Source organism: Diabrotica virgifera, chromosome 2, assembly GCF_917563875.1.
Source record: "Diabrotica virgifera virgifera chromosome 2, PGI_DIABVI_V3a".
Lineage (NCBI taxonomy): Eukaryota > Metazoa > Arthropoda > Insecta > Coleoptera > Chrysomelidae > Diabrotica > Diabrotica virgifera.
Genome location: NC_065444.1, coordinates 248,448,091 through 248,459,081, shown reverse-complemented (window position 1 = coordinate 248,459,081; position 10,991 = coordinate 248,448,091). Strand labels below are relative to the sequence as shown.

Here is a 10,991-nt window from a genome sequence, read left to right as displayed (position 1 = left end):
GAGAACGAAAAACAGACCCCAAATAGAAAGGGCCGTAAAATCCACACCCTTGGACCAAAATGGATTGTTGACATATGAATGGGTGAGTCTTTTCCTGAACTTTAAGATGGGACTTGGTCCATCTTTCAAATCAGTCAGATTTAGAAAATCGAAAATTTCGTGTATACAGCGTGTCTAGTCTACTTAAGTTGGAAACATATGGGAAACTTTTTTGTTATTCATTTTACGAAAAAAAGTTACTCTTTATAAAAAGTTCTGCATGCTCTTAAACCTAAGATTCAATCATCAGATATCAAATTTTGTCAATATTATACGAGGTATGTCAAAAAATATGAACTTCGTTCAAGAGTAAAGTACCTTTATTTCTCTCAATATTGAAAATTCTTATTATGAAAGGTGGTTTGAAAATAAGAACTAAGATCAAATATGCAATTACATGCTTCTAATTGGAAAAAAATATTTTCCAAATTGTTCTCAAATTTATTGATACTAACTTCGTTTTTATTTATTACACATACGATAACTCTTTTATTATTACTTTTAAGAAAAAAAGGTAGTATTTATAAAAAGCTCTTTATGTCCTAAGACCGAAGATGCAACCATCGGATATCACATTTTATTAATTTTATACGAGGTATGTCAAAAAATATGAATTTCACTCAAGAGTAAAATACCTTTATTTTTCACAATATTGAAAACCGTTATTAAAAAAGTTGTTTAGAATTAAAAACTATGTTTCAATATGCAATTACACCCTTCTAATTGAAATATTATGAAATATAAAGGTACTATAATCTTGAGCGAATTTTATATTTTTTGACACACCTCGTATAAAATTAATAAAAGTTGATATATCATGGTTGTGTCTTAGATTTTAGACCATGAAAAGCTTTTTATAAAGAATAACTTTTTTTCGTAAAATTAATAATAAACGAGTTATCATATTTGTAATTTTTAAAAACGATGTTGGGTATCCATAAATTTGAGAAAAAATTTTTATTTCAATTAGAAGCATGTACTTGCATATTTGATCTTAGTTTTTAATTCCAAACAACTTTTTGTCATAAGAATTTTCGATATTGAGAGAAATAAAGGTACTTTACCCTTGACCGAAATTCATATTTTTTGACATACCTCGTATAATATTGAGAAAATTTGATATCTGATGATTGAATCTTAGGTTTTGGGGCATGCAGAACTTTTTATAAAGAATAACTTTTTTTCGTAAAATTAATAATAAAAAAGTTTCCCATATGTTTCCAACTTAAGTAGACACGCTGTATATAGTGTCGCGTGTAGGGGGGTGTTGGTGTGCGCCACTGGCGAGAACTGCCGTTTAGTTTCTAAAGTTGACCGTTTCCAAAAAAAAGATAACATTGTTTTCCATATACCTGTATTTTAATGTTTAGAAATTTTAATAAACCGGCAACATCGTACGCACTACGGAATAATAACAGATAATAAGAACTCGTTTGTGATTGTGATTTACAGTATTTAAAATAATCCAACCTAATAGTATTTATGTACTTACTATTTGTTTACTAAAATTATTTTTTTGAAATTTATTGAAATACCTATTGCGTAATTTTAAACGAATTACACATTTTTAAACATAAAAACACATCTTTTAACTGAACAAGTATTATGTATTTAGTAAGCTTTAAATGTGTTGAATGCTGAGGGCTTTAACTGAATGACATAGTTTACAGTGGAACTTAAATAATTAAGTTGTACTTACTTGAAAATAATTATTATACCGAATAGATGTTCAAAGTATCCCACTTTCACAAACATCATTCATACGACGAGAAATACCGGCAAAACATTTTTAAAGAAATAATTATTGTATGCCTCTCCATTCAGTGATCTGCCATAAATAATCAACATAATAACATAATAGGTAATACACTCACGATTCGAAAACATTTTCGTCATTGACACTAAACAGGATTCTTTAAAACTATCTGTTTACTATCTGTCTTCTATCTATTTACATGGAACTGTCTATGCTTAAATTTGCGTACTTCACATAGTTGTCAGATTTAAATTTGCATACCAAAATGTATTTTAATTTTTTGGTCAAACGGTTGCATTTAGAAAAAAATGTTATAAGAGTTCTTTGTTCTACATGGTGCCTTCTACCTATACCTTTAAGGAACGCACTATTTTCCGGGACACCCTGTATAGAATAAATCAATCAGATAATTAATAAAAACACTAATCATGACAGTAGCCGACCTTCCATAGGAACATAACGTCACTTTAATATTTTATATCGTCCTTCAAGACTACAGGCTGGTCTGTCTTCTCTGTAATCAAAGGAGCTTCTTTTGTGGTAGTTCCAGGATTTGTAAAACTATCACTGATGATGAATATATTTCTCCATTTCGTCACATCCTTCTTTTCGTATTTTTGAATTTTACTGCAGCGCCAAATTACCAAAGCAATGAATAATACCATGACATTAACAAAACTAGCTATCTCTGGTATAGGGTCAAACTGGTGGTACCTGTTGTATAAGTAGATCCCATTGCAAATGTAGAGTAATTTGTAAACGACCATCAAGAACAGATACGACTTCATGATTTGGGTGATTTTTCTACTCTGGAAGATCATGTACATTTGCGGAATCATAGCTACTGCCTCTAAGTACTGACTGAATGTCCTGAGTACCTTAAAAAATAAAAATAAAAAATTGCTATGTATGATAAAAAGACTTTTGAAAATGAGTTTATTTTGAATTTTAAGTGGAGGAACATTGTCAAAATACAATTTTTTTACTAAAAATAAAAAAAAACACGTTTTCTTAAAATTAAAAGTTGCACCATTTTTTTTATAAAATATTTTGATATAAAACTCACCAAAAAACTTCATTCTACTCTATATTTAGGTACACATAAACGTGATTAAAAAGCTAAATTCCAAATTATTTCACTCAAATTTTGCGATTTAACTTTGTAATTCACAAATCTGCATCTTTTACTTTATAAAATTCATGACTTTTATTAGATTAAGACCGAAGGCTTAATCGGTACCTAAGAAGACCAAGTGTTCAGAAAGGTAAAAAATATATGGTACAAAAATTTCAGAAAAAAAAATAAAATAAAATTGTACAGAGTTGAAGAAGCAGAAACATGGGATTTCTTTTTTATTATTTTGCGTTAAATTTTTTTTGGTGTTAAATTGCGTTTTGACAAGGATTCCCCTACTTAAAATTTAAAATAAACCATTTTTGTTTTCAGCACCATCAAGATCATAAAGTAAGACCAAAATTGCCCATTCACCACCCGTGGTCCATATCTCGAGAAATAATATTGTTTTTTGGAGGTGTGCCGCTCGTCTACATTTTATATGATGTGCTATAGTAGGGGAGGAAAGTATGCTAAATGTACAGTCATTCGAGCGTTATGGGGACCTATTGGTGTGAAGATTAGGTACAAAAACCAAAAAAAGTTAAGTTAAGTTTTCCATTTTAGTGGGGACTTTCCATTTTTTAATTCAACTTTCCATTTCCAACAATCGTTTTCCGATTATAGAGGCCATCTATCCATAATTCGAAAAAATGTCTCGAATAAAAGTTACTTATTTTTACGTAAAGAATCCAAATATACAACAAAAAAATGGGGGCTCCTATTTAAGATTTTAAAGTAACCCCCCACCCTACCTCCGTGTGTGGCCGTGTTTGGTGCCGTTGGATAGATTTTTTAAAAATAATGAATAAGTATATTTTTCAGATTTCGATCTGATGTTAATTTCGCGAAATATCGCGGTGTTCGTATTTAAAATTTTAAATTTACCCCCCAACCCTCTCCCCGGGGGTCGTGTTTGGTATCATTCTATAGATTTTTGGAAAATATGAAGCCCATATTTTTTAGTTTTTCGATCTGCCGTTCATTTCGCGAAATATTCGCTTTTTTCTTGTGAAACTTTGTGACTCACCCATTCCCTTACAGCCCGCTCTCAAATCATCAGATTTTTGAAATATACACTGTTTTGCATGTACTTAACTTACCTTATCTTAATCTGACGTTTTCGAGTTTTTCTAAGGATAGATTTTTTTTTCGGTCCCCCCTTAACGAACTTCCCTGTATTAAGAGCCAATATATGATATAGATAGATTTACAGGGTACAAGGTTTCTCCCCATGTGGTAATCCGACGCGCTCGAGTAACTGCAAAATCCCCGCTTGGGCTCCCCTACCATTAGTGATATGTTGCATTTTTTTGAAAAACTAGTGACGTATCTGATTACAGTGTTTAATTATAAAACTTACTTCAATAGCTTCTAAACTGTTATTAACAAACAATGCTAATATCAGTGCCCCGCCAACAAAAACTTCGGACCAAAAAAATTCATATTTCCTTTCGTATGTCCTCTTCATTCTGAACGCAAGTAGAAACGTGTATACTGAGAAAAACACAATAGTTACATGCACTACAGTGTTGTAAGGTGATCTGACTACCCAGAATGAGTCAAGGTATCTGGTGATAAATACTGCAGCATAGAGAAACTGCGTCTTGGCAGATATACCTAAAAAAATAACGCAAGAAATAATAATATAAGCTTATTAATTAAAATGCTACTAAAATTATAGGTAAAGCACAAAAACGTTAGGTTACGGGCCTGTATATGTACCTGTAGGAGCGTAGTTCTAGGTCCCAGCCAATGAGAACGCAGCTTTAAGGTAGAGCGATGCAGTAAGCATGCTCATTGGCCAGAGTTTGATTAAGTGAAGTGTCTAACGACTCTTTGTAGATACAAACAACGGGATATATTTAATATCCCAAATCTACCATTTACAAAACTATCAAAAAGACAAAACGACATGAATTCTGGATAGACCATACACAGAAAATATAAGCAATCTGGTCAGACTATATTTCCGAAATGTTTTTTGAGAACAAAAATATCCTCACTTTTGAATTCAACATAAAAAATCATACAGGTTCTAAAGTGATTTAAAACAGTAAAGCTGGAGACAAAGCCGGAATATTAATCGTGAATTACTGAAACTTAAAAACCAAACTATTTAACAACGTCTATAATACATAGAGTTATATATTAGCATAGAGAGAGTGTCATTCAGAGCGAAGTGACGACACCATCTTTTTATTTGGATTAGTGCTGTTTCACTCTTACGCATAGTAAAGCTGCTACAGTTGTCCTCCTCTTCCGTGCCTATATTCACACTGAATGTCATCATAGATTTTCGATACAATGTGTTAGAAAGAGATGCCGCAAACCAGTCCATGAGATCTTGTCGTCAGGAAGCGCGGAAGGTAGGCTCCCTCTATGTTAATATATACCTCTATGCTATAATAGTGTATATATTCTCTTCTTCTTATTTCAGTACTCTGTCCAATTATTGCCATCAACGTTGGTGATCATATTGGCCATAATAACTGTAGAGTCAGCTCAGTATGCAACCACTTATACGTTTCCTTCAGAAACGTAGTCGGTACTTTAGACAGAACCTCTTGGGAGAGAATGACAGGATGCAGGATGTGAGGATTGGTAGTAGAAGATAGGTTAATGATAAGGACTATTATTTTTAGATATAATTGTAATAAAGTGCTAAATAAAGATTATCTCAATAATACTACAATAACTTTGTTTACAGCAGCTCTAAACAGATTAGCGGTGGTCTCTTGATACCACTCCCGGAAATTTCGGAGACAGGGTACCTATTCTTATTCTGCCTGGGCCGCTTCTTCCGGCGTTCTTGCCCCGTATTATGAGGTTTAGAAGGCTATATCTCTCCGGATGTTTTATTACATGGCCGAAATATTGTAACTTTCGAATTTTTATTGTTTTTGTTATTTCTGTGCTCTTATTTAGTTTCTTATGTTAGATCTACATCTCAAAGGCCTCCAATTTTTTCATTAGTGTCTCAGTAACGGTCCGGCTCTCCATGCCATACAGAAATGTGGAAAATATGTAGCAGCACATTAATCTGATTTTAAGGTTTAACGTGATATATCGTGATATATTCTCTAGATTTAGTCGAGGAAATGGAGCATTTTGGCTCGCAATTTTTTCGTCCAGCATGGATTTACTTGAAATTTTCACAGAAGGTAGGGAATAGTCCAAGGATCATTTTCTATATCATGCCTCTGTACGCTAAAACCTTGGGGGTGGTTGCCACCCCATCTCGGGGGTGGGAATTTTTTATTACATTTTAACCATGTAAATCGGTGTAGAAAGTAATTCTAAGAAAAAAATGTTTTTTACATTTTCTTCGTAAAATTAATATTTTTCGAGTTATTCGCGCTTCAAAGTAACGGTTTTTCGTCGAAAAAATCGACTTCTTAGAGGGTTTTTTGAGAATACCTCGAAAAATATGCATTTAGCATTTAGTCAAAAAAAACTGCAGATAACAAAATTGTATGTTTTAATAGCACAAACTAAATTCTTTTTCTATAATATCTTTAAGACCAATACAAACAGAGATACGGCATGTTAAAGGTTAGCTTTTCTCGTCAAATGCATAATTTGAAATATTCAAAGCCAAATAACGGGAAAACTTTGCATTTTCGAAGAAAACTTAAAGTATCTATTTTCAAGTATATAATTAAACATTTCAAAGAATAATAATAAAAAATTTCTAACATAAAAATAGAGCGATTTATGATCAAAAAAATGTCGGTACCTGCTTTTCTCTACGAAAAAATCAGTGAAAATAACCCCCTAACTACCCTCCTAATTAAAAATTGTTCTTCACCTTTCTGTAATTCCTTGTATATTTATATTGTCAATACACCCAAGAAGTTTCACCTATTTAAAACGCCAAATTTTAGAAAAATTGGAGTTTAAAGAAAAAATAATTTTTTGCACTTTCGTATTTTTCCCGTTTTACTTCCAAATATCTCCGAAAATACTGGAGATACGAAAAAAATGATGGACTACTGAATTATAGCTTTTTTAAAAACTAAACTTAAATTGTGCATAGATTTTCATTACAGTGAACGGTTAGCGAGATATAGCTGTTTAAAACCTCTATTTACGAGCAAATGTAACGGTCCACCCGTTATATTATCATTTTTAGCGCTGTAATTATTTTTAAAAAAATAATTATTTTCTCTTGACCTCCCATTTAAATTCTTTAATTTATCGTAAAGGACTTCTCATGTGACGTCACACTGTACGGAACATAGTTGTTGAACCGTTCCTTGTCGTTTAATTCGTGTTCCGTGAGAGTTTGACGTTTTCCTCGCTGACTGTGGGAGGAATGAGAGGAACTTGGCCGGTGGCTGCGAGGTTGACAGGTTGGTGTTGGTGGTTAGTACCGTAAATGGCGGTTAATTTCTTCGAAATTAATTTTTATTTCAACTAAGTTTGGAAGTATAGTAAAAAGTTACCACCACTTGTTTCCTGGAGTAAGGATGGGAGTACCATCAGTGGAAGAGGAATAAAAAATTAACCGGTAAATCGTTTTTTCTACTAATGTTTTTTAGTTAACGTTGAATATATGAAATAGTTGGTTCATTGTTAAATGTTCTTAGCCAGTCCCTTAGGTGAAGGATGTAGATTATTTCGATCTTTATATTATCTTTATATCGATCTTTATATTAATGGGGTTTTTGGTTTTACATAACCAAACATTTTTGAAGTCCTCAAATTAATATTGGAAATAATTACCATTTCTCTGTACGTTTTAAACCGATTGAACATCCAATATATCTATAAATTTTCATGTCCAATATATCTATAAATTGTCATGTAACTATCTTTGTCTGGTTCAATACCATTTCATTAAGGTATATAAAATGTATGTAGATGGCTATTACTATCTTAATCTCATGTTATTTCAGATAAGTCATATTTTATATTCCTATTTCAAATGCAATGCCATTATTTGTTCATGTTTTCAAACTCAAAATAGTTCAAGGTTACCTGAGATTAGTTTTTGTTCCATTTTTAATGGTTGTTTTTTTATGTTATTGCTTCTAAAAAGTTTTCCTCGATTATTTCTTCTTCTCTTTACTTTTGTTTACCGGTTTATATGAGAAATCAAACGAAGTATATGTTTTTAGCCATTTGGAAGAAAACTAACCCTCATGTGATGTCGTACCCACCTTGACTACCTAGGGAAGCCACCTTGACCTTATTGCAGCTACCGCCAAGTCAAACTGGGAGTATGTTTTGGGAACAAGCTTTTTGGGGGACATTCCAGCTCCTTTTCGTCCTGCCACCTGGGCCTACGGGGGGGGGGGCATGGAGGTGCATCATAGTGATGCTCATTTTCTAGGATGCAACCGCAACCTCGTTTGGGAACATTCAGTGAGGTGTTTAGTAACTATTGGGTTTTTTTTATATTTCAGACATTTGATTAAATACACTATGTTTTTTTTCCAGATTTAGGTTACCTCTGGTTTTTTTTTTTGACATATTTGTATATTAGATTATTTGGTTCCCAAACTTTGTATCTACGGTAACTTCTTGTGCACAGGAATAAGCCTAGAGAAAATTAGGTTTTTAATACTTTATTATTGCTTTGATATTGGTTTATGTAATTCGGGCAAATTTATTTTTTAATATTACTAGCTTGTTTCCCAAATATTTTACTGTTATTTGCTTTATTCCATTTGTTCGGTTAATTTAGGTCATCGTCGGTATTTATCTCAACTTCATTTCTACTTTATTCATTGTATATCTAACTTTGCTTAATTCATTTAGTATTTTCCCTTAGTTAGGCTCATGCCTATTTACATATATTTATTTATATTACTTTTAATATTCATCGGTTTTCCTTTAGTTGTACGTAGCAGGCGTACTATAACCATTTGGTAGAAGACTTATGTAATTTTGTACCCTATATGTTAGTGAAAGGTATTTATACCTGTAATTTTGTAACAGGTAACATTGTTGTTATCTTAGGTTGAACATAACTTTTGCAAACTTTTGTCATGTTAGAGTCACATAATATGAACTTGTTTAACTCAGAGATTGTTAAAAATCTGGTAGTTCATTTTAATAAATGTTTATTTATTTTGTATATCATTTATTTTTTTATTACTCCTTTATTTTATGTTCATTATTACAGGTTTAATATATTTAATATTTGACAGCAGTGTAAGATACCTGGGAGAATGATCGAAGATCATTTTCATGGCGCCCATGATTAGTTAGTTTTATTTATTTTGTTCGTTTTTAGTCATTAGTCATCTCCATTCATTTTCAGTACATTATTCTTATTTTATTATTTCATATTTTAGTCATTATTACTATCTACATAGAGCTACTGTTCTTCGACAGGCATGCAAACGAGCCGTATCCATCCTTGAGTGTCAAGTTGCTCTCTTGCATCTATAGCTAGCCAACTCTATTCAGTTTGCCTCTGTCTCTTCCCACATCTACTTATTATCCCTTCTAATTCCCCTTTCTTCAGTACTACTGCAAAGTAGTATTTTTTATTTTTCCTACTTCTTCTCAACGTAGAAGCCACTTCACTCTCTTCATTTTTATACCTAGTCTTTTCTTTTCTTCATTTTTTTCCTTACTTCTGTTGGAGTACCTATATCTTTCTTTTTACTTTCACTCCAACAGAAGTTTTCTTATTTTTGTTACACAAACACCCCCTTATTCGAGCCCTTTAAACCCACCCCAATTAAAAAGTAAGGGATCTATCGGAATTTAATTTACACAGTATTATAGTTCTCCGAAAATCCTACAAAACATTTTTTGAAAAAACTTTTTATCGCCAATAATGAAAGAGCTATGTTTATAAAACGCGTTTTTTTTTCGAAATATTCGAATAGTCCGCTTGTGGAACATTTTCAATGCATGTATAATACCATAGAGCTAGTTCGAATACTGAAAGATGACTTAATAACAATGTGTATTTGTACTTCTACATATTTGTAAATTTGTATTTTTGTGTAAATAAATGTTCTTGTAATTCTTTAATTCTACTTTTTTTCTGTATAGATCTATTAAATTATCTACTTATAAAAATTATAATGTTCTTAAGGGTGGTTTTTAAGGGTTGAAATATTATGATATTATATCCTAAAGCATAAAACAATCATTATTTTTAGCCAATAGAACCAAATTTTACCCCTATTAAAGTTTACAATGTTTTATATAATTTTTGACAATGAGGGGTAGTTTACACCCCTAAAAATAATCGACGCCCTTAAGCATGTTATAGAATATGAAGTACAGGGTGAGATGATCCTAATCCCAAATTTTAATGTAAATCGATGCAAGCCGAAATTATTCTTTTGGGATAAGTAATTTTTATATATAGCTCCAACAAGGGTGGTTTTAAGGGTTCAAATATTATGATAGTATATCTTAAAGCATGAAAAAACCTTCATTATGTAACTAATAAGAACCAAATGTTGACAATATTAAAGTTTAAAATGTTGTTTTATAATTTTTTAAAAGTAATTTTTGTAGGTGTCTTTTTCACCCTTAAAAAACCAAAAGCGTACAACGGCTAAATATAGAAAATGAACTAGAGGATGAAATGAGCCTCATCCCAAATTTTTGTACAAATCGATGCTGGACGAAAAAATTGCGAGGTTTTGCCATTTTTCCAGCTTCATTTCCTCGACTAATTAGCTAAAACCTACATTTGTAACTCTTCTTAAGACTAACTGCAAGTTTCGACCGGTCAGTGTTAACAGTGAGTATTTATTACGACCCATCATAATCAAACATACTAAAAGTGAAAACAAAGTTTTAATTAACTACAGATGGGTTTTCGGGAAAGATTGGAAACTAAGAAGTTTGTCTCTATTGATTCTGCTACAAAATTTTTGAGTCTACCCAGGTAGATATAAAACGATAAATATAAGAAGGAAGGAAAATCAGTGAGGCCAAAGCAAGAGAAGTAATGAAAAATGCGAACAAATTGAGACTCTTAGGCCAGGGTAATAAGACAAAAATATACCCTGTTCGTGACACTTCAGCAGCCAGGGTACTGAAGCGTTTTTTCGACAGGTAATACCACAGAATAAATAACCACACAGAAGCGAATCTGACTGT

General features: G+C 32.0%; 1 long non-coding RNA gene across 1 annotated transcript; it reads left to right on the top strand.

Moving 5' to 3' along the window:
- The first annotated feature begins 7,034 nt into the window (after window positions 1-7,034).
- Window positions 7,035-9,905, top strand: LOC126880524 (uncharacterized). The gene is made up of 2 exons (XR_007696624.1): window positions 7,035-7,422; window positions 8,033-9,905. It is a non-coding gene; the product is annotated as an uncharacterized LOC126880524 (long non-coding RNA).
- Window positions 9,906-10,991: the final 1,086 nt, after the last annotated feature.